This window comes from Spea bombifrons, chromosome 11, assembly GCF_027358695.1.
Source record: "Spea bombifrons isolate aSpeBom1 chromosome 11, aSpeBom1.2.pri, whole genome shotgun sequence".
NCBI classification, from domain to species: domain Eukaryota; kingdom Metazoa; phylum Chordata; class Amphibia; order Anura; family Pelobatidae; genus Spea; species Spea bombifrons.
The window spans coordinates 14320337-14345087 of record NC_071097.1 but is presented as its reverse complement, the minus strand read 5'-3'; positions in this window follow the sequence as shown (position 1 = coordinate 14345087).

Below are 24751 nucleotides of genomic sequence, written 5' to 3'. Positions count from 1 at the left end.
GGCATATCAGGGGGTATAAGGCATATCAGAGAGGCAGAGTGGCAAATAGGGGGTATAAGGCATATCTGGGGGCAGAGTGGCATATCATGGAGGCAGAGTGGCATTTAGGGGGTATAAGGCATATCTTGGGGGCAGAGTGGCAAGCCAGGGCAGATGTGCATAACTGGGGCAGATGTGCATCACTGGGGGCAGGTTGCCAAGTAAAAGGAAATAAAAACAGGAAATGCATTTTTCTCAATCATAGTTTTTATTAAATACGAAAAATAGTTTACATGTGAATTAATATTTACTAGTAAAACTTTTTTCCTATAGGGTAGTCTTATATTCAGATTTTTTTTTCTAAATGAATATTCAATTTTGGGGGGCCGTCTTATAATCAGGGTCATCTTATAATCAAGCAAATATGGTATGTGATATGCACAGCCGCACGCCTACTCCTGTACATGTGGCTGTATGTATCCCTGCCCTCAGCCATACATTAAAGCAATGGATCGGCTGTCCAACCAGAAAATTATTTTTAAAAAATACTAAAAATATTCATATAACAACTTTTTTTATTGGGAATATAATTAGTAACGTGCTCACTGTAATAACTTCTGCCCTGCATTTTTTTTCTTCATCCATGACATATGATGCATGAATTGGCTAGAGTATGTAAATCAGTCACCATATAAACACAAGAGGCTTCATAATCAATCTTTTTCATCTAGATGGCGTATGTGATTAGAAGACTTGACTAAATATGAATATGATTAGAATTCTACATGATTTTCCTCCAATAGCATGCAACATTACTAACCTAATGAATGTTCTAATAGGCAAGATACCTTTAAGGAGTCTGATCTGCAGATTAAAATTCATAAACTTTTGTTTTAACCCTGGATTAACAATTACTTTCCATAAATAGGCAAAATTATGTTCTCACTTAATAGAGTTAATGGGACAACAAAAATATACCATTTTGTTCAAAGTCTTGGTTCCTATGACTAATACTAATTGACTAAGGAAATTTGCTGGACTTTGTATAGACGAGAAGTTAAATAAGCCCTCTCTCTCATTCTGCATAAAGATCTCTGTTTACCCAACAGCTTATTTGACTCTACATCTATTTATGTGGCCAAACAAAATGTATAACTACAACTAAATATTCTACTCTTAGACCAACAGGCTATATTTTCTTGTTTTTCAAAATAATCAAGCTGTACTATTTTAATGTGGGTGGACCTGAATGAGGGATTTTCTAATAAGAAATGTGTATGAAATTGATAATGGTTTCAAAATTTATGACAGCCCATGTGAATATTATTCCTACTGAGCTACTTTAATATATAATAATACATATTATTTTCATTGCTCTTTCTGTTAATAATTCTTAAGGAACAAAAGTATTGTTTAAGCAATCTTTTCATGGATTTTTTCCTTAATGTATTACCGATTTTAGTTTTATTTCCTTCTTTTGTCCTGCATATGGATTTAAGTAGAAAGCCCCTTTGACTTATCTGCTTCTTTGCTTCCATGCTTCATGCTACCCTATTAATTCTAACATGTGCAATAAATTAGGTCTCCACTGAACCCCCTTAGGCTCCTTAGACACTTGAGACAGAACTGATTTTAAGGACATTAGCAGCTTGATGTCTATTATTATTCATTGGATCTATCCAGGGCATGGTGTATGGGCCCTCTTTTAATTGTTTCTGTTCTCCTCAATCTCTTGTTATCACAAATGAAAATGATTTTAAACCAGGAGAAAAAAAGAATCGCTATTCTGGCAATACAGGAGAAGTAGAAGTTGCTATTGTATGAAATGACAGCTGAATTACTCTTGGGAGCCTTCTTTTTGTCTCTTGGCTTTGTGTCTTATTTGCACTACAAGGAGTTTAGCTAAAAGCGCCTGTCTGGCTCTGGACAGATACCAGCTTGAAATGATGGAGTCTAAAACACAAGGATGTTAACAAAATATAGGTTGAAATAATGAGTATTTTACAGAAAATACATGTATGTGAATATTTATTTGGTACACATACAACATAATCTATCTATAAAGAATGGCTATTTAATATTAATATTAATTTATTAACAAATAGCCAGAGGTATAGCCTTTATCAAGAACACATGGACAATGCAGAATTCTAAAATACTCTAATTATAAATGTCTTGCTTAAATGAAAGCTTCTTAAAATGAACTTTATTTCAGGTACATTCTATGTAATTTGTAATGCCATCCCGATAACTACAGGCTCTTAATACATTATCAACCTTTTAGTACAAGAGGTTATTGCATGTTTAAAAATTTGAGTCAATGGGGTTTATTCACTACTCTGCAAGTGCCTGCAAGTTGGCTTAAAATACAAAGTTCTACTTGCAAATTCTCAAAAGCAAACTTTTATTAACCTGTGAGTTCCTTGCAAGTTGCAAATGCAAGTTGGAACAAAGTATATCCTATCCCTTGCCTCACTCCATTCCATTCCCCATATGTTGATTGAGTTAAAATAATTGATCTCGGGGTACACCTATGTCCCCTGAACCCTATCCCATGTCCTCCTACCTCTATTCCTGCCCTTGAGTGGGGGTAATGAGTACATAAAAAAGCCCTACCCCAGGAAAGGGGCATAAGGACCTGGTTCAAAAAACGATCACTGGTTGTGTGGGAACATATATCATATTTGCCCGAATAAAGGCCACCCTCCCCCCCACCTTAAGTATTTAAAGTGGGGATGCGGCCTATAATCGGGGTTTAGCATAGGGATGCAGAATTTGTATCGCCCGACGCCCGGGACATGCAGTTCTTTTTTCATTTAGCGTTGGAGGGGACCTGGATCCTACTCTCCGGCAGCCGGTGGAGGTCTGCGTGCTGCCAGCACTTCCACCGGGGCTTCTATGACGGAGCGCTGGCGTGACATAACCTTTCAGTGCTCCACCATAGAAGCCCCGGTGGAAGTGCCCCGGTGGAGGTTGTCTAAGCACATTGCACAGGCGTTCACCAGCTGCGGCGATGGGCATAGACAACCTCCGCTGCTGGCACTTCCGACGGTGCTTCTCCGTCATAGAAGCCCTGGCTTCAGGGGGGCAGAGTGGCATTTCTAGGGGACATAAAGCATATATGGGGGTAGAGTGGCATATCTGGGGGACAGATTGGCATTTCTAGGGGGCATAAAGCATATCTGGGGGGGCAGAGTAGCATATCTAGGGGGCAGCGTGACATATCAGGGGAGCATTATAAGTAAGGTGCGTTATGAATTAAGGGGGGCTTAAAATGGCTATTGGTTTTCCAAATTTCTGTTTATATATAACCTATGCTGACTAACTGCATAATAGATACCTAAAAATGCTTTTAGGCCTATAATCAAGTGCGGCCTATAATCAGGTGCGGCCTATATTCAAGCCAATACGGTATATCTACAGTATATCAGGACATAATAACAATCATCTGTTCCTAAGCAGGTCTAAAAATTTGGTAAATACCATCTTAGATGAAAAACACATGACATATTACACTGTGTCATAATTTATTCAACAAAAATAAAGCCAAAATGGGGAAGCCATGTGTGAAAAAACTCAGTACACTCTTACTGCTTCCATATGAATTAAGATGCTAAGTAGCAGGCAGGTTCTGCTGATCAAACTCCCTTGACTAATTGATCCACCTGGAGATTTCGAGCCAGGCCTTCTCGTCCAACATTAGTGCCTGAACACTCTAAAATATTATGGAACGCCTTCCTAGATGAGCGGAAGCTGTTAAAGCTGAAATTGGATGGTCGTCTACATAGTAATATCCATGTATTTAGAAAGAAATGCCATAAAAATCCCTTGTGTCTTGATACTTTTGTCCATATATATGCACCAACAGCCCCCAGTGATTGCTTTGCATTTAAGTCTATGAACCCTATTTAAGTCAAAGGGCTTATTGAAGTATAATGGGAACCTCTGTTTTACAGTATTAAATGCTTGAAAGATCAGAAACAGCACAGATTTACTGTAGGGAAACCTAATTTATTTTTTTTACAGGATAAAGTAATAGACTAGGTAGGAGCAGTACCTATATCTGGATTTCAGTAAAATGTTTGACTTTGTCCCTCAAAGAAGACGTATAAATAAATTGTTGTGTGTGACAGAATGACCTGTCATACAGGGTCCCAAGGTACTCAAGGTACCCCAATTTCGTTGGGGCCCTGTGGATATGGATAATGCAATGGTTGAATGATAGGAGACAGAAATGTTGTTGTTAATGGTAAATATCCAGCAGAAGGTTTTGTTACTACTGGGGTACCTAAAAGATCAGTATTCTGAAGTATTTTCAAGGTCTTAATAGCAAGGTGTGTAGTTCTGCAGATGATACGAATGTCTCCAGAGTATGCGTTCCTGGTGAAACAAGCCAAATGGCAAATTCGAAATCCTAAATCAGAATATAGCATTGGGGGCACGGTTCTATTAGTGACAGCAGAAGAGAGTAATTGTTTCTGATGACATAAAGGTAAGTAGGCAATGCCATAAAGTGTTGGGAAAAGCAAGTAAGACGTTGGGTTGTGTAGCCAGAGGCATTAGTAGCAGAAAGATGGTTCTGCAACTTTATCCATCCCTGGTTCTAGAGACCACAACAGAAGTTGAAAATTAGTTTTATCATGCAGTTGTGACGTAGTGCTCATGATGGGATGTCTGTCTGGACTTTCATTTTGTCTTTGGTTCAGTGTGTTTGGAGGAAAGAAGGGAGAGTAGGAAGTTTATTTCAGATGAAAAATATTAGAACAAAATATCATACTCTAAAACCAGAGAATCAGAGGTGTAATTGTACTGTAATGAAGTTTTATTTTACTAAAACAAAATCAAGGGCTGATTAAGATCTCAGCCTCTATGTCAGAAAAAAATGGGTAGACTAGGTGGGCTAAACAGGTCAAAACGGCCTTCACCTTTTGTGTTTCTATTCACAATAGATATAGAGTAATCGATATAAACACAATCACAATAGATATAGAGATAGAGTAATAGATATAAAGAATGGGACAACAGACCGTAAGCCCACATCCACTCTGTATCCACAACGCTCTCTGCAAAAAAAAAAAAAAAAAGTGCTTCCTGTGGTAAATGCAAACCTCACCACTTTATTCTTCACAACCAAACCAATATACAAAAAAGGGGGAAAGTTGTCCCAATGCAAATCTTCCAAACAAATGAGTAAAAGCCAGACCCAAATATATGAAAATCTTCTTTATTATTACACGTGAAAAGATGAAAAAATATTAAATGGGATGAAGGCAAATAATGATACCTTCCATGCTGGTATGTCGCCTAACACATTTCATCCAACCAGTGGACTTGGGTTGTCTATTCACAAACAACCTGCATGTATATTAAATATGCAAGTGTAAGCATGTGACCTATGTCAGGTCTAGTCCGTAGAGTTAACTCAACTCAACTTGCCTCTTTACTTAGTGAGTATACCCAATTTAATGTAAACCAAGCAGAAATATTGTATATATAAATAAAGAATACATGCAGTGTTATGCAATACTAGCATTTCACCCATAAATTGTTATAATAACCTTAATCTCAGTTTTGAATTTTAATATATATATATATATATATATATATATATATATATATATATTTATATATATATATATATATATATATATATATATATATATATATATATTAGATTCATTAAAACTGTTTAAAGCATAATAATGAACTCCATAACTGCAGATGGGATTTTAGTTCATGCATGAAGAAGCATTCTGATCACAGCATCCTTTATGTGTAGTAGTCATGAAGTATACACAATTTAATTATAATTGAGCATATCAAAGCAACAAGCAGTGTGCTCCATTGCAAATAAGAACAGAACATGGCTGACATGCAACATTCACAATCAAAATGTTGTCCTTGGGCACTCATTTAATGTCAAAGACTTTACTTAGGGAAAAAGATAAATATAATCTGACATGTAGCTTGTATGATCTACTGGAAGGAGAGTGAGGGTCAGTAAAAGTTTGACAAAGTATAAGAGCAATAAAGGCAATCTTATTTTTTGCACAGTAATAACTTATTTTCGGTTCATTGGCATAACAGGTGAAATGTTCAGAGGCCTGGTTTTCTAAGAATCCTCAGGTGCCATTGATATTCCTGACATGCACATTTTAACAAATGCTATGTTACAAAATAATACAGCTATAATTTTAAAAGCAGTTTGCTATTTTTAAAGGGATATTTCAGTATTCGAGACAGGATCCGCAACAACTTTTATATTTTAATATGCATTCGCTGAAGTAAAAAAACACTGCAGTTCCACTGATTTGCTGCTTTGAAGTGGCAGGAGATCAATGGGAGTTTCTGCTCATTAGCACTGGGGTGTTTCATTCAACCCCCCACCCCATACCGCTCACCCAGCCATCACCTAATACATTATCTGCATAGAAGGGGCAGGGAAACATTCAAATGTATATAGGACACCATAGTCATACCTGGGAACTCTCCGTGTTTGACCCGGAGATTGCCGGGTGAGCGCTTCTCCTCTGGTTCTCCGGGCCAAGACCCGAATCCTCGGGGTCGCGGTGTTTCCCACTCCCCCAAAGTCAGTGGGAACGCCACCAACGTCAGCGGGAACTCTCATTAACGTTAGTGGGACCGCCCACCGACATCAGCAGGACTGCCCACCAACGTCAGCGGGACCGCTAACGTCAGTGTGCACTCCTGGCCGCATCCCGCAAGGGAAGGCTCCGGGTAGCCGGAGCCCAGAAGTTCCCAGCTAAGACCATAGTACGTATGAAGGCTGAAGTGTTCCAAATTAGGGCAAATTACATATATAAGTCAGTAAACTAATATTATGGTTCAGATGATGAATCAAAACAAATCACACAATTTGGCAAACTAAATAATTTAAGATAAAGTAAAATAAATTTAGCTAGAACAGTTTAACTTGAGGAGTGGGTACACTTGTCCCTCTATTTTTCTGCTTATGATATTACTGCACACATTTCCTGTTTTTTTCTATGGATCAAAATATATTTGAACAATTGCACAGTTTACAAAATGTCAGGGTTCATTGGTATTTTTTTTAGCTTTCCGTTACATTACAAATATATACGGACCTAGCCGGACTGTAAGTGTAATTTGATTCCTTACATCTGTCTCCCCAAAGATACTGCACCATTGTTTGTGAGTGAATGCCACACCTCATAAAGCACTATTCACGTTTGTACATATTGCACTATTATTGTCTTCTTTTCTTCCCTGTATGTATTTGCGCCCCAATCATCTGCATATTGTTATTATGAAAAGCCTATACATCGTGTGTCAAGAATTAAAAGGAGTTCGCATCAGTATATGTTTCAGAATGTTTAACTAGCATAATAATGTCTTGCATAACTTAAGCAATTAATTTTGGTGTTCATTAGTCAAGATGCTAGATATCCTAATTTCTGGTGTTATTTGATGCATTTAATTTTCGTTTTGCAACTGACAGTTGTAATTTACAAGTGTGCAGTGGTCTGTACAGAGTGGTTTATGTAAAGGTTTGTAAATTGCTAATCAGTTCCACTGCCTGAACAGCTCTAGTTTTGCCGTGAAGAGGTACATGCAATTTATTAATTCCTGGTTGTTCTGGTTTACATAACCAATACTGTTCAGAACTGCATTTGCAGGTACTTGAAATAAGCTTGTTTAAAACTAATTAAAATACATTTATACTTTGCATTTTAAAAAAACAATTACCGTATTGGCTCGATTATAGGCCGCACCCAATTCTAGGCCGCACCCTAAACGTTTTTTTTGCTTTTCTAAAGAAAAATGTATATTTTTTAGAAAAAATACACATTAGTGGAATAGTAAAACAGTATTCTATCAAACATACTGTATTTAAACGTTTTTGGTATCTATAATGCAGTAAGCCAACATATATTACATACAAAAAGAAAACCAATAGCCATTTTAATGCACCTTACTGCCCTCAGATATGCCACTCTGCTCCCAAGATCTGCCACTCTGCTCCCAAGATCTGCCACTCTGCCCCCAGATTTGCTGCCACTCTGCCCCCCCAGATATGCTGCTACTCTGACTGCCCCCGTATATGCTGCCACTCTGCCCCCCAGATATGCTGCCACTCTGACTGCCCCCCAGATATGCTGCCACTCTGACTGCCCCCAGATATTCACTCTGCCCCCCAGATATTCTGCCAATCTGCCCCCCAGATATGCTGCCACTCCGCCCCCCCAGATATGCTGCTACTCTGACTGCCCCCAGATATGCTGCCATTCTGCCCCTCCAGATATGCTGCCACTCTGCCCCCCCCCACCAACTTACCAATGCAGACTCCTTGTGTCTAGCGGGGCCGGCGATGGATATCTGCGCGATACACAGACAACTTCCGGTGCCAACAAGGGAGGTTGTTTAATCACATTTCGACAGAGCAGCACCAGTGGAAGTGCCGGCTGCGGAGGTTGTTTACGAGCATCCCTGTTGCATGACCCAATTCCTGCCAAGGTTTAGCTGTCAGACAGATGGCCTCACATTTGACTCTAGAATATTTTGGTATACAGAGGAGTTCATGGTCAACACAATGACTGCAAGGTTCCCAGGTCCTGTGCCTGCAAAACAAGCCCAAATTCTCGACCCTCCACCACCATGCTTGACAGTTGGTATAAGGTGCTTGTATGCTGCGTTTGGTTTTCACCAAATGTGGCGCTGTGCATTATGGTCAAACTTCTCCACTTTGGTTTCTTCTGTCCAAAGGACATTGTTCCAGAAGTCTTGTGGTTTGTTCGGATGCAGCTTAGCAAACCTAGGCAGTGCTGCCATATTATTTGTTTATTTTATTTTTTTTTTTTTAGAGAGAAGAGGCTTCTCCTTGCAACCCTTCCAAACAAACCATACTTGTTTAGTCTTTTTCTAATTATACTGTCATGGACTTTAACATTTAACATGCTAACTGAGGCCTGTAGACTCTGATGTGTGACTTTCTCGCAATTTCTCTAAACATACACCTTGAGGTGAATTTGCTTGGATGTCCACTCCTGGGGAGATTGGAACTGTATTAAATATTTTTCACTTTTGACTAATCTTTATGATTGTAAAATAATGGAATTTAAATTAAACCTTCCCAGATTGATGGGCAGTAACTATTGCTTCTCTAAAACAATTGCTGATGTCTTTCCTCTTTGGCATTGTGTTAACTGACACATGAATGCTCCAGACCAGCAAACTGCTGTTTTTATAGGAGGTGGTCACACATGCAGATGATCAATTAATCAAGGGCATTTGATTAGCAACACCTGTCTGTACTTAGCATCTTAATTCTTACAGAAGCAGTAAGGGTGTACTTAGTTTGTCACATTTAGCTTCTCCATTTTTTGTTGAATAAGTCATGACACAGTGTAATATACCATGGGGTTGTATTTGCCTAGTTTTTAGACTTTCTAGGGAATAGATGATTATTATTATGGCCTGATTATGGGGTTTTTTGCCTTCTTTTGGATCAACAGCAACAAATTAACAGATATAGGAAAGGCTGAACTTGATGGACGCATGTCTTTTTTCAGCCTATGTAACTATGTAACTATATGTAACTATGTAAATACTTAAAACTATAGAAGTCAAAGAGGATGTACCTTCTTATTCACAAATGTATGTCAAATACATATACCGTATTGGCTCGGATATAGGCCGCCCCCGTATATAGGCCGCACCTTAAAAGTTTGGTGCTTTTTTAAAGAAAAAGTTTTTTTCTTTAAAAAAGCACCAAAAAACATGCTGCCACTCTGTCCTCCCCCCCCCGAGATATGCTGCCACTCTGTCCCCCCCCCCGAGATATGCTGCCACTCTGTCCCCCCCCCGAGATATGCTGCCTCTCTGTCCCCCCCCCCGACTTACCAGAGCAGACTCCCGGGTGTCTTGCGGGGCCGGAGGGGGACATCTATGCACATCGTGTATACAACTCCCGGTGCCGGCACTCAGCGGAAGTGCCGGCACCGGAAGTTGTATACGCGTATTGCGTAGATGTCTTCCGCCGGTCCTGCAAGACACCCGGGAGTCTGCTCTGGTAAGTCGGGGGTATGTGTGTAAAATGCATCGTGCGGACGTTCGGACGATGCGCTTAGACAACCTCCCGTGCTGGCACTCCCCCCCGTGGAAAGTGCTGGCACGGGAGGCTGTCTGAGCGTATCAGAGAGTAAGATTCGGGTCCCCTGCACCGCTGCGGGGGATCTGTATCCTAACCCCGCTGCCTGCCCGGCACCCGGGACTGCATGTCCCGGGCGTCGGGCGCTAGACCCCGAATATAGGCCGCACCCCCACTTTAAAGACTTAAAGTGGGGGGAAAAAGTGCGGCCTATCTTCGGGCCAATACGGTATTTAAGCGCCACCTCCACCCTTGACATTAATGTAGTCTTCTGTATGAAGATGATAGCTGGGCAAGGCTTCTTTTCCATCATGGGTACTTGCTTATACTGATTCTACTACGTTAGGTAACTAGCAAGCCTGATCTGTACAGTTAGTCCAACGACTGGTGTGCACTGCACAAAGAGGCATTCTCCAAACGGAACATAACTGAATATATTAATGGATTTAATTACATTTGTCAAGCTTATGGTCCATTAGTTTTAAACCCATTTAATGTTGCTTCGTGGCCAGCAATTAATGGTATATTATGCTGTGTGGAACCAGTTTAGAATGAAACATGAGCATACTATATTAAGGTATGTTAATTATTAGCACTGCAGATCTGACAATGTTTGCCCCATGGCATACTATGATTAATCGCATCAATTACTTTTTTTGTTGAGTAACAATGAAAGAGATGATTTATGCGTGATACCTTTCTTGTCATATATGGGAAAACTTGGAGTTCATCCAGCATGATTTAGTGGTGACATGATTGAGACCAAGAATCCTTGAAATAACTTCTATCTGTCATATTTCCACATTACTCTAGTTTATGGTAAATTCTATGTCATATGCAACACTTGTACATTAGAACACTGATATTCACTGTCTTTGACTATACATTTAATATATAACTCTAATAGACTTGTGCATTTGTATATGGGCGAACATGAAATCGAACATGGCGGTGGCAAAAAGTACACAAAGACGCACAAAACGAAGATTCTTTGTTTCTTCGTGTTCGTCTTTTCGCAGAACGCCCGCCAATTTTTCAAAGAAGAGGAGGGACATTGATTGAGTGAGCTGATCTTCGTTTGTCCAATTAGTTTATTCTTGTAACATCATGCTGAGGGCTCGTCCAATATCTGTGCTGCATTTTTTTTAAATAGGAAACAGCCTATATAAGAGCAGAGCTTCCATGAGATCTATTATTCATTTTCGCTGCGACTGCTTTTACAACACTGCATCAGAGCATTACAGAGAGGAGAGATTGTTCTCTGTGACACTGGTAATAGCCTCAGCCTACCATTTCTCACAGTACTCTTACTGAAGTGTAACTGTTTTGCTGTTAAATTTTATGACTGTGTGACCACACCTGTACTAAGCAAAGCTTTAAGGTAGCTGTAGTACTACAGCTAAAGAAAATAATTTTTGTAGACTTAGCAGAAGTAGTACGACTACGATCTGTCTGCTTTTGTATCTGATTTAAAGTTGTTTAACCCCATAGAGTCATTATAACTTATAAGCTATAATATATAAATTAATAATATTAATTAAATATAAAATATAGATAACCTCACTTTAGGTTAGTGGGCTTGAGAGCGTCTGTCCTTGCCTAGGGGTAGACTTAGAATAGGAAGGAAATAGAGCCTGAAAAAACCTTTAGCCTAGTAGTAGAAGGAAAAGACTGATAGATCAATCTTGCTCTTAGGCCTGTGTAAATTTAAAATATAAAATAGTCGTTTTACTAGTAATTCATGTATTATAATAGTTAAACTTGAGTCAATAACACCATTTAGTGGCTTTAGTTAAACAATTGTTAAATAACTTGAGCACTTTGGCAGACTGCACACAACGGCACAGTGCAGTTGTGCGTAGTTTTTCATCAGTAGCACTGGAGAGAAACTGCCTCTAAATTTTTTGGGTTTCCATTTTTTCTTTTTCTTTCTTTTTTGCTTCTTTCTAAATCATATTTTTCTCAATTTTGCAAGGGGAGCTTTTCAAACAATTATTGGTGGCAGTGGCTCCACAATACACAGTTCCCTTACTTTCCACTTTCAGTAGGAATATTGTCCCCTCACTGTATCTGTCCTGTGTTTCAGCAGTGAAAGAGGAGATTTCCAAGGCTGATGGTCAGTGTGTACACTTCACAACATGTGAACTATGGTGTTCACCCGCCGAACGGACCGCGAGATAGCCGGCGTGCGTCCGACAACTGCACTGGCTGATCTCCGCTCTCCTGGCGGTCCGTACCTCACCCCCGTGGGTTAACTCCATGAAAGGGGCACTCCGGTGGGGTTGATGGTGTCCAGGCTAGACAGGGTTAAAGTCCGTGGGCAGGGCATGTGGAATATGGACAGGGCAGTACATGAGGGGAACAAAAAGCACAACAATAAATCACACATATACTGGGACATACAGACATATCAAACAATAGCTACTACAGACGGCACTTATTAACCCTGGGCCGTCACATATGGTTTATGCAGGACACACAGCCTTCTCTGCATAAAAAAATCACTGTTCATGGTTGTCGCTTTGTAACTATAAGGTACTGTCTCCATGTGTCATGATCCTCCAGGCATTATACCGCCAGGACATCTACGGCTTTCCTAAATGGTTAAAACTTTGGGCAAGCCTTAAACAATAGTGAAAAGCGCAACAAAAGATCATCTCTACTCAGCAGTGTCTGGACTAAGTCCAAGAGGAGCAAAATGTTAGATGCATGAGCAACATCATCGCATTAAACTGCTTTAACAGTGACAAATGCAAAAATTATAAAAGTGTCCATAAACATAGCAAGTGACGACAGATAAGAACCATTCGACCACATAAGTGTATGAATGCACTGTGTGTATGGGCAAGTACCCAAACGTGCCCAAGCATGTGAAACTTTACCAGAGAAAGATGATTAACTAACATTCAATACATTTAATGAGATTCACTAGAACTTGTACTGCCATTAAATTTGCTTAATTTTACACTAAAAGGGCAAAATTTTATTTTATACCAATAGAAGATGAGGGTAGCTCATAAGTTATTCACTCAGTAGGTCACCTTTTCTAGTTATCTACAGAAGTTTATACCTCATACAGTTCTGTATCAGCAGTGGCTAATTTGCCGTGATCAGGTTTGATGTAATTATGATACGCTTCAAGAGTCTTCAGCAAACGTCCTTGAGGACCTTATTCTCGTAAAAGTCAAGAATGTTACATCTCTATGACCTGATATGACCAAGGTGCTACTTACAAAATGTCAAAAGCCATACATTATATTTAATTAATATCATCTTCTATAAGACGCACCATAGACGAAAGCACTGGGATTATATCCGGAAATTTTTATAGAAGCTATTTCAACTACTTGTTTTTAATGATCAAGATGTGTTGCAGACTCATTTGGTAGAAATACTGTTTGTTAATTCTAAGTATTAGATAAGTATAAGGCACATTTCTATCAAGTTCTACTCTGGTATTGATTCACAAGAAGACAAAATGGGAAAATGTCATGTTTTAACTTGTTATGTATATACTGTGAAGAGTGAAGAAAAAATAATTTGATCCCCTGCTGATTTTGTACATTTGCCCACTGACAAAGACTGTTTGGCAACTCGAACCTTCAACTCCCTCCACAGATTTTCTATAAGATTAAGGTCTGGAGACTGGCTAGGCCACTCCAGGACCTTAAAGCGCTTCATCTTGAGCCACTCCTTTGTTGCCTTGGCCGTGTGTTCTGGGTCATTGTCATGCTGGAATACCCATCCATGACCCATTTTCAATGCCCTGGATGAGGAAAGGAGGTTCTCACCCAAGATTTGACAGTACATGGCCCCATCCATTGTCCCTTTGATGCGGTGAAGCTGTCCTGTCCACACAATGCATAATGTTTCCACCTCCATGATTGACGGTGGGGATGGTGTTCTTGGGGTCATAGGCAGCATTCCTCCTCCAAACACGGCAAATTGAGTTGATGCCAAATAGCTCAATTTCACCCAGTTCTCTTATGAATCATTGAGATCTTCATTGGCAAACTTCAGACGGGCCTGTACATGTGCTTTCTTGAGCAGGAGGACCTTGCAGACACTGCAGGATTTCAGTCCTTCATGGTATAGTGTGTTACCAATTGTTTTCTTGGTGACTATGGTCCCTGCTGCCTTGAGATCTTTGACTAGATCCTCCTGTGCAGTTCTCAGCTGATTTCTCACCGTTCTCATGATCATTGAAACTCCAGGAGGTGAGATCATGCATGGAGCCCCAACCAAGGGAGATTGACAGTTATTTTGTGTTTATTCCATTTGCGAATAATCGCACCAACTGTTGTCACCGTCTCACCAAGCTGCTTGGCGACAGTCTTGTAGCCCATTCCAGCCTTGTGTAAGTCTACAATCTTGTCCCTGACATCCTTGGACAGCTATTTGGTCTTGGCCAAGGTGGAGAGTTTGGAATCTGATTGATTACTTGGGTGGAAAGCTGAGATTAGGAGCACTCCCTTCTCAGCTCGTTACCTGTATAAAAGACACCTTGGAGCCAGAGTCAAATGCAAATCAATTTATAACTTATTTGAAATGCGTTATTCTGGATTTTTTGCTGTTATTCTGTCTCTCACTGTTCAAATAAACCTACTATTAAAATTATAGATTGATGTCTTTGTCAGTGGGAAAACGTACAAAATCATCAGGGGATCAAATAATTTGTTAACTATTTTTTTGTGTCATCCTCTCCAAATTAGGGTTCCTGTATTGACTATTTTTCAGTGAAACATGGGTAATGTGTATGCTGGATATTAGACATGTGCATGGCGAGCAAAATCAATTTGGACAAAATATTTTTTTAGTTTTTTCTGCATTCATTTTCGGGCAATGAATTTCATTTTCAGCAATTCATTTCAGATAAAATCCAGAGGTCTTCTTATATTTAGAACGACATTCAAGGGCATTCTCAAAAGGGGGAGGTCCCTGACAAATTCTGAATTCTCCTTTCATTATAGAAATTAAAAAAAGGTTTACTCAGAGTTAGGACCAGGGCATCATGGGCCTGGTGCTGAGGATTTTGGTCAGCCTTTTTATGGAAATAAATAAAATAGACAGAATACACAGAATCTTAACTCCTCGGCATCCATGTGTACTGGATAAAGAAAACATCAGTGCTAGGCAGATAATATAAGATAGAATCTTATGTGATGGGATTGGGAGTACAATTTCGTGTGATTAATCCTTTTTAATAAAATATGCAGATTGAAATAGACTAAATATTACAAAACCTACTTTTCCTCTCACTGATTTCTGGGCCAGCAAGTTTTGTCCTCTGAAGTGACTACAAAATCAGGAGGGCATTTTGTCTCTAGATAAATAAACGTTACATAGTTCAATTTATTCCTACAGTAAGTAAAGTACCAGGAAACAGATGACCTAATTCACAAATCAGGATGGGCTCTGCCACACCGACACCCAAACACACATACCAAGACAGACTCTGCCACTCCAACACCCAAAAGCAAAACACACCAGGACAGGCTCTGTATATTCTTCCTGATTAAATTTGAAATCAACATGGTTTTAAAGGCTTCTTAATATTTAATATATAATTAAATATATTATTTATATAATAATATATAATAGTATATGTGAATCAGGGTGTATGTGATATATATATATATATATATATATATATATACAGTATACATATATATTTAATATATATATGTATTTTATGTGTATTTGACGGTGTGCATATGTGCATCAGTGAATATATATATATATATATATATATATATATATTCACTGATGCACATATGCATATATATATATATATATATATATATATATATATATATATATATATACACCTGTGTGTATAATCTCATCTGCTTCATAGTGTGTCCCTGAATGGCAGAAAAGAAATGTGGTCATCCTAACTTTAACTCTCATCAGTCTGTAATTGCTACTCCTGACAAATTAAAATGGAAATTTATATATCTAATGCTTGTCCCTTCCCCTTGTAAATTGATTGGCCAGAGTGAAAAAAGTAAGGAAAAACTGCAATAGGTTGTTGGACCCATCAATCACAGCCATAACCATCCTGTTTTTTAGCTGCTTCTACCCATCAGTCATTGATATGTACCATCCTACACACAGTACCTCCCATCAAGATGGTTTGTAATGGCGGCGCCAACTGGCAATGAATGTAACGAATCCAAACCAATTTTCAGCACTTTTGTATTTTGTTTTCATTAGTTTCATCTGCAAAAAAATGAATGCACAAGTCTATTGGATATTAATGGATATGTTTTTCATTATTCAGTACAGTAGTGAAAGCTTTTGCCATTTGTGACGAAATAACATTTTACAACTACATAATTACAGGGTTGTAACCTTTGCCAAATGTTGGATTTTTCCCATCTTTGATAGATGCCTGACTTAAGTGGGAAAAACAAATAATGCAGGCCATAATTTGTTATGGTACAGTAAAACATCGGAGTAACATCATTAATGTGCATTAGTTGACATGGAGACCTTCTAAATATAAAAGATTGGTACTTATTACATAAAAAGAAATTTGAAGTAATCTATCTATAAAAGCCTATATGTGCAACTTGACCTTGTTAATGTGTGTCTCTATGTGTGCTTTCATTTCAGCTGTTTGTGATTGTTTCATTTGCCACTTGCACCTTAACTTCCTCCCTGCTTTGTTTTGTGTTTGCCTTTTCCATGCAGTTTTTGCTGTGTTGGGGCAAGCTCTTGATTCTGCCCTGACCTCATCCCACTACCTCTTTCCTTCACTTGCCATCAATGTGTGTTTTTTAGTCACATCAGGAAGTTGATCGTATCAGAAGATGCTATGGGAGACTTTATTTACACAGTTTATAACTGTGGCAGTGATAGGGACAAAGGACTGAATGAAGACAGCTGTCTGTGAAGATCTCTAAATCCATAGAGAGTTAAGCATTTTAGATTAAGAAAGATATTTACACATTGTTAACTTTGTTGTGATTTTTGGCCCTTATTGTGGTATAATTGCTTCCCTGTTTGCAGTGATTTATTTGACTTGTAGAGCGAATAGCAATGACATAGGCATATACAATACCAATTGTACTTGTAAAACCAAGACACCCCTTAAGTAATCAATTTAAAATGAACAGCTTATGTCTTTCTACTCTAATATCGTAGCTGTAGTACGGTGAAAAGGGGAGCAGCTTCAAGTACTGGCTGACAGTGATGGCCATTTTTTTCGGGAAACATGGACGAAAATGTCTTCACTCATAACTGCCTAACAAGATATGATGAAGATGAAGATGTGTTGTATGACTTAGAAACTCATTACCAACCTTTTAGAAGCATTACCACAAAAGACGGCCATGTATGAGGTCTACCACAAATATAAAGTATTAAGCTACACTTTTTACTCAGTCATACATCTCGTATGTACAGTATTACTTGATGTGAGAGTAATACTACAGCAATCTCACAATTTCACAATTATTACAAAGTACTGCTAATAATATAGTAAGGTCACTGATTATTAAAAAAATATATTAGCATTGTACCATTCTAGATTGTAGCAGTGCCTTGCTTACCTCTTGTTTCTGTCAAATTGTTATATTATGTACTGTCCTGCATACCCGTTGTAGTATGGTATATCATCGTGCTATAAAAAACAATAATAATAATACATCATATTCCATGCATGACCTAATTTTGTGACAACTGGCTTTTAATAGAGGTCCAAGTTTTGTAGAGGTTAATGGCTTTTTAATGCATGAATAGAAAAACATGTATGCCCAAAATATAGTGAGATCGCCACACCGTTAGCTGTACAAAATCCCTTTACCTTATGGGTTTTTTTTTTTTTTCAACAATTAATTTTGAAAATTAATTGCAGTTTTATTTCATAGACATCATTATACATTATGGCCAACTACACTGAGCTTCCTGAGTTCCTGAAAGTCACCTTACTGATTAAACTATGTGGCAGCGGCAGACATTTTTCGTGGAATTCTAAGCCGGGCTGTCTGAGGGCAATTTGTTATGTGAAAATATTTTGGAACTCTTTATTGAAGATTGGTGTGCAGTTTAGCTGGGTCATGAAGCACTATCGTGTCGTGTTTCTGATACCATGACCCGGTAAGATCTTATAAGGTGTTTTAAGTTATAACCGACCCCAGAGACTGAATGCGGCTGCATACCACTCCAGACCCTCAAGGGGACATTCTTGTAACTAGGCTGGAGCTCTTAAATCGACTAACACAGCCCTTTTTGCCCAGATGGCAGAATCACTACAGGGTGATAATACAGGCCGTGAAAACCCATTGTATCACTTAATCCCCTCACCTGATCCATTGCCTGTGTACTTCCCGAGCTAAAGGGATTTGAAGTTGGGTTCTGTGTACATTGAGAACGTCTGTTAAAGGAATGTTAATAGAATTACGGCTCTATTTAAGTTCTATGTGTTTTTAATAAAAGTTGTTCTTGTTTTACTGCACAAATTGTAGTCTGACTTTTCTTTGGATAGCAGGAGCTATCCGTATGAGGGGACTGACTGGTCATTCTTGAGCCCTCAAACAGGGGTACCCAGCCTTGGGTACGGTAACCCTGTAACAGTCCTCACAAGGGTGAAATGTGTTTTGGCGCATCTTGTTTTCATAGATATTTTATGTAATGGGAAGCATACTTTCTGTCTTTACCATTATGGTTACTGGAAGAAAATAAGAAATTAATTCTGAAATTTGTTGTTGTAACAGGTTGGATTTGTCCCAGTAGACTAAAGTTTTAATCACGAGGTTTCAGACATTAGCTTTACAACCCAAACAAAATCATTGAGCATCAAAGAAAAGCTTTGCATTTAATAGTAAGATCACCCCTGATGATACCCAGATGTTTTCAAGACAGATTATATACTGAGTAAAAATGAAAAGGTCGCATCCATTTTGTGCTGCATGGGAACTTAGAAGATCTGAATTGACATGTTTGGGACCAGGGATGAGACATTTTCACTTATAGATTAAAGAATATTTTTAACAGTGTATTTTAAGGAATAAAGCTTGGTACTTAAAATACCAAGCAACTTAGCTGACCTACTTAAGAAGCCCTTAAGGAACAGTTGTCTTCTAAACAAAGATATCCTTTCTTCCACCCCTCCTCCCCACAATAGTTTTCTATGTATTGGGAGGTCTGCCTCAGAAGTACATAACACAGGTATTAGCAAAGATTAAATTACAGGTTAAATGGAGGGTAATGGCACATTAACACAAGCATTCTAATAGCTTGAAGTGTCACTTAGCTCTGTTAAAAATGGTAAAAAAATCAGTAGGATTTTTAGCGCCTTAGTGGAGCCAGGGAATGGCAAAGAGAGGATCATTATTGCAGCTTAACACTTGACATGCTGAAGTGTCTCACTCAAGCCAGGCTTAAAACAACAAGATCATATCTTCCTTCAAAAAGTGTTCTGTGCACTTTTGCTGTATTGATTCGAAAAAGGAGAGTTTATTTTTAGTAAACGATGGGGGGTTTTTCTTAGTTCTTAGAAAATTTATTTTAGTTTTGCACTTTACTTGTATATGATACCTTCATTTTACACGAATAGGAGTTTCCAGTTAATGTTACTACAATATAACAACATTTAGCCAAAATCCAGGCACAGCGCACAATTAAATATATCATTTTGTTTAAGCTAAAATATCTATTTTTTTTATAAGTTATAGTATGCCTTTTAACATTAGTGGGTACATAGAGTTTACATAGCATATCCATTATTGTGTCAAACAGGCAAGCTGGTCAGACCATATTGGAAGTGGCAGAATCATTTCACGGACAGTAATGTCTATTTATTTTCTACCATGTTTGCTTACTGATCGCTCTCACTGCAACATCAACAGTGGTTCACGGAGAAACACTGCTCATTTAGCGTACATGTGGCTGACGGTAAAAAGCACTGCCGGGTCTACTGTACAGTACATACAGTATAAGCGCAGACACAGTTACTCCCATTAAAGGGCTGTACTCTGTAACTCAGTAGAGTACATGTAGTATTGTTATCGAATTTTGGTAGATTGGTGCTGGTGCTGTTTAGGTCCAAAGTGTGTATTGTATGCCTAAATCTGTATAGAACCATAGCTTGAAAGTGATGTAACCATGGTGATTTTTCAAGGTCACAGCACACAGGAGGAAAACCATCACCTTTAGCATACACCTTCAGTACACGTTATCTTCTAGAAACTCTGTGATACTGAATTGTACAACTTATATATTTGCATTTCAGTTACATGCCTATGTATGTGTTTAGTGTAGTAGGAATAACAAAATAAAGTTTGTTTACTGTATAATTTATTCTCTGTAAACATTTGCCAAAGGCAACAATATTCTAAATTATCGATTCAGCTGTGTTTGATTGCTATAAATATCTGTATTTTTTTTTTCTCAATGCAAAGCATTCAGTTGAATTCCAAATTTCCAGTGTTTTCAAGTGTATCTGTGTGTGTTATTCTATTAGGGTCACTTCAGTACCATATTATCTCTGAGTAATCACAACAATTATTAATCATCCAATTGCTAAATAGTATTTGTCTTTGATGAAATGTGCATTAAGGATAATAGTGTACTTATTATTCATACTAAACCATGTTCCCCACAGACCAGAACAAGTCATTATTGTGTTGGCGTTTTTCTTTCTCTGAAGCAGTACTTTTCCCTTTCAGCAAACGTGTATTTGGCTGGCAGTGTTCTTTGCTGTTCTTACTACTTACAGTTTGCTATGCAGACACACACATACAATTATTACACTTGCGTCAGAGGGAAATGGCTTTGGTACAGCTGATTGAAGCAATCAGTGCACTTACCCCATCAGTTAAGAAACCACGATGGCACAAAAAGCATTTATTTGAACCTAGACTATCAGGGACACATTTCCAACTGTCAACAAATTGTTTCCCTTTTTACATTTTTTTTGTATTGTAATTTTTGTGTTTCTGATAACTAGTATAATTTGTGCTTTTGGCCTGAACTCACACTAATTAATACAAATGGATGAATCCTACATTTATGAGATGTTTCTATTAAATTAAACGTTTAATTGCATTTCTCATGCAAGGCTACCTCACCTTTTTAGGATATCCCTGCCAGGCTAGGCCAGTATTTTACAGCCAATGCTTCACTTTAGGTTCCTTATTGGCTGCTGTATTGATTGTATTACCAAAGAGTCATGAAGGGTCACAACACCATAAAGTTTCTCATGCAAGGCAGGCTGGGTTGACACTGCATGATGCCTTGCTGTTGTCACTCCAAGGTTTTCATCTCAGGGCATTCACTAACAAATGTAATTGACCAACGCAGCCTTTCTTCCATGAAATCCCAATGCAATGGAAAACCCAGTGAATCTCATAAAGCCAAACTTCCATTTGCTGCTAGTTGGGCAACTCCAAAATTGCAAAAAAGCATAATAGAGCATCATGTCCCTATTTCACTGTGGCTTTTCAAGTTTTCAGATAGGAAATGGGGTGCATCCTTTCAATTCCATTGGGCATCACAGCATCAGCCTGTGTTTTGAATTATTTTAATAGAATTACATTTCTATATTGAACTAGGATGCATTGAAAATGCACTGGGAGTATCTGGAACCATGTTCCCATTATGCAACAACTCACACTAAACAAAGCTTGCAAGAGGGTTGGGGCTTAAAATGCCCCCCCCCGCCCATTAGTTCTACTGATATTTCCCAAAATAAAAGAGACTATGTCACTTGATAAGGCAGTTTATTCACTAACATCCAAGCTAACATCCAGATATTGTCAATTTGATGTTCAGGACTATTACTATTAGTCAACTCTTACTTCTGAGTAATCAGATGGACTTTGTCAAATTGGCTCCGCAGCTAGATTAACTCGGCTTGCATGATTTCCATTGCAACTGCATAAGAAAGTCATCTTGTCAATCAAGTTACCCTCAGTAATTCTTCTCATATCATACGCATATAAAATATTCTACACATTATTGCAACAGAATTCTAAATATTGTTTAGCACTTAAATAACCATGGAACCAAACTATAATTTGGTTGGTTCGATCTCTCATTCATCATCACCATTTGGCAGTATATGCAAAATAATCCAACTGTAAGCAATTAACAAACCTATTTTCTGTTGATGTACTAATTTATCTGTAATTATGTACAATGTATAGATCATACTATATGCTCTGCACTTTGGTAATATGCACTAATTTACAGTTTCTTTAATAAAGATAGAGTGTTATGTTGTAGACTAAACTGGAAATAGAAATACCAAATACAAATAACAAGTAATCAATAATAAAGATCATAAGAATAAAAATAGTGCTTTAATACTTAAATAGGACTTGCCTATTCGACCCAAAAGATGCAAAAATAACGTTTATCCTTTATGCAGTTTATACCATGTATTGTTTATGTTTATCCTTTAGCTCTATCATTTGAAAAGTATTGTGTGTGTTTCTTGTTGAATCTGTAAATATGATTATACAAGTTTGTCAAGTGTATAGAGTAATAAAATGTACAGTTTCGGAAAGGCGATGGATCAGCTGTAAATATTGTAGAAGATGAGCTGTACATTTCAAATTCACAAATTGTATCTTTTTTTTCACAAAGGCTGCTATTTGCAAAAGAGGATGGAATTAGCTTTTTTGCTACTTGTTACAATGGCTGAAATTGACAAGAATGAATATTCTTGAACCAAGTCAAGGACCTAATATTGGCAGTTTTATATAAAGCCTCTGGCATTTCTCCTTGGTAATGGTGACATATTACGTTGTATTGAAAGGGAACTTATTTAAAGTACTGTGCATAAAGAGTGATTTTACCTCTAATATGCATGTTCTATTGACTTTTACATCAAGTAGAGGCCGGAAATGTTCATGGAATGGCAAAAACAAAAATAGGACATTCCACGGAATATAATGAGGAAGTTGCCAATACAGATTTACTGCAAATGAGAACTAATCAATATGGCACAGTAATTAAAAAGGAAGGGAATAATAAGGTTATTTATTACTTGTAGATATAGGTAGCGGTTAATAGTTAGTAAGCAAGTTCATGAAGACAGGAAATACCTGCATTTCAGTAGCTAATAACCATTAGAATGCTAAAGTTGTATATAGCTTGTTGGTAGAATGGTCATGTGTTCTAAATTGTATTTTCTATCCTTAAAGAAGAATTAAACAAATAGCTTGCTTGGAAAATATGTTTATTTGACTCTAATAATAATGGCACTTTTTAATGGGGCGGCATGGTCACACAGCACAGCGTTGCATAGGCTATTCTGTTTTTAAAAATAATAATGGATCTTGTTCCTGAATAGGATGCTGTTAATGTTAAAAATGTATCAAAATCATCTACATGATCTGTTTTTTCTGGGCTCATTATGGCGTGGGAGTATCTGTTTTTATTTTTTGTGGGGATCCTGGTTTCTCTATACTATGTGTTTTTTTTTTTAATGAGAAGTAGAAATACCACCAGAAGGGAAAGCAACAACATGAGACTTTAGTGTGGGACACAGCAAAAGCATATATTTAAATTAACAAACAAAGGTTTTGAGATTAGACAAATGCTTTATCACTAACAATAAGCTGGTGGGGGTTCTTTATAGCTGGTAACTTTCCAATAAATAAATTTGAAAGTATACCAGGATATAGAATGCAAAGTCCTTCTTAGTGTAAGTGGGCAGGTAGGAAGATCAGATTTCTCCCATGTAAGCAACCCATTAAGAAGTGGTGTACCAAGGAGCCTGATCAGCCAGTAGGAGCCTCTATTTTGATTTGGTGGGAGCCCACTGGACCTGCTGCACTAGGCATAATTTGTCTATCAAAAAATATACAGAAAGGGGAGTGCACAACATGAAAAAAAAATAAAAGGCATACATATTTACATTCCCGGGTTGCTGCTAGAATAATAATGACCAATAAATAAACAAAACAAAGCAAGAATTCACTGCATTCAAAAAACACTTATCTGAGGCATTCATATTGGAGATTCTGTCAAACTATATGGCCATATATTACGAGTCTTATCTAACTTTAAACAGCTATTTTGCTTACAAAGGAGCTGAGTCAGTGGGACCTCACTGCATTTTAACTAGACTTGTGCATTCGTCTTCGGGCGAACATGAAAGCGAACATGAAAAGTACGTTTTTGTGTTCGTTCCGAAGACATGAAGAAGAGAAGATACCGGCGGTAAAATGTAGACAAAGACACACAACACGAAGAATCTTCGTGATCGTCTTTGTCTACTAATCTCCCTGATCCCTTCTCCATCTAGCTTACCTTATCTTTGCAGCATCGCAGGAGTTAACGGAAGTGGAAATCTGTAGGTTCGCCGTCAGGGGTTAAAGGGCAGTGCGAGTGAGCCAATTGGTTGCCTGCAGGGACCTCCTCTGGCATCAACCAGTGGTCTTTGCAGGTCAAGTTACGACACCAGGAGTTTAAATGTCCATATGAGCGACTCTATTGGTCGACAGAGCTGCTGTGTAGTCCGTACCGCGTTAACCCCGTATAAACCCCTTATACACAACCGGAAAAAACGAACACTAAGAATGTCCACAAATATTCGCCCGAAGAGAAGACAGGAACGGGCGAATATTACTGGAATAAGATTTTTTTTTTTTGCCAAAGACGAGCACGAAGACGAACACGAAGACCTCC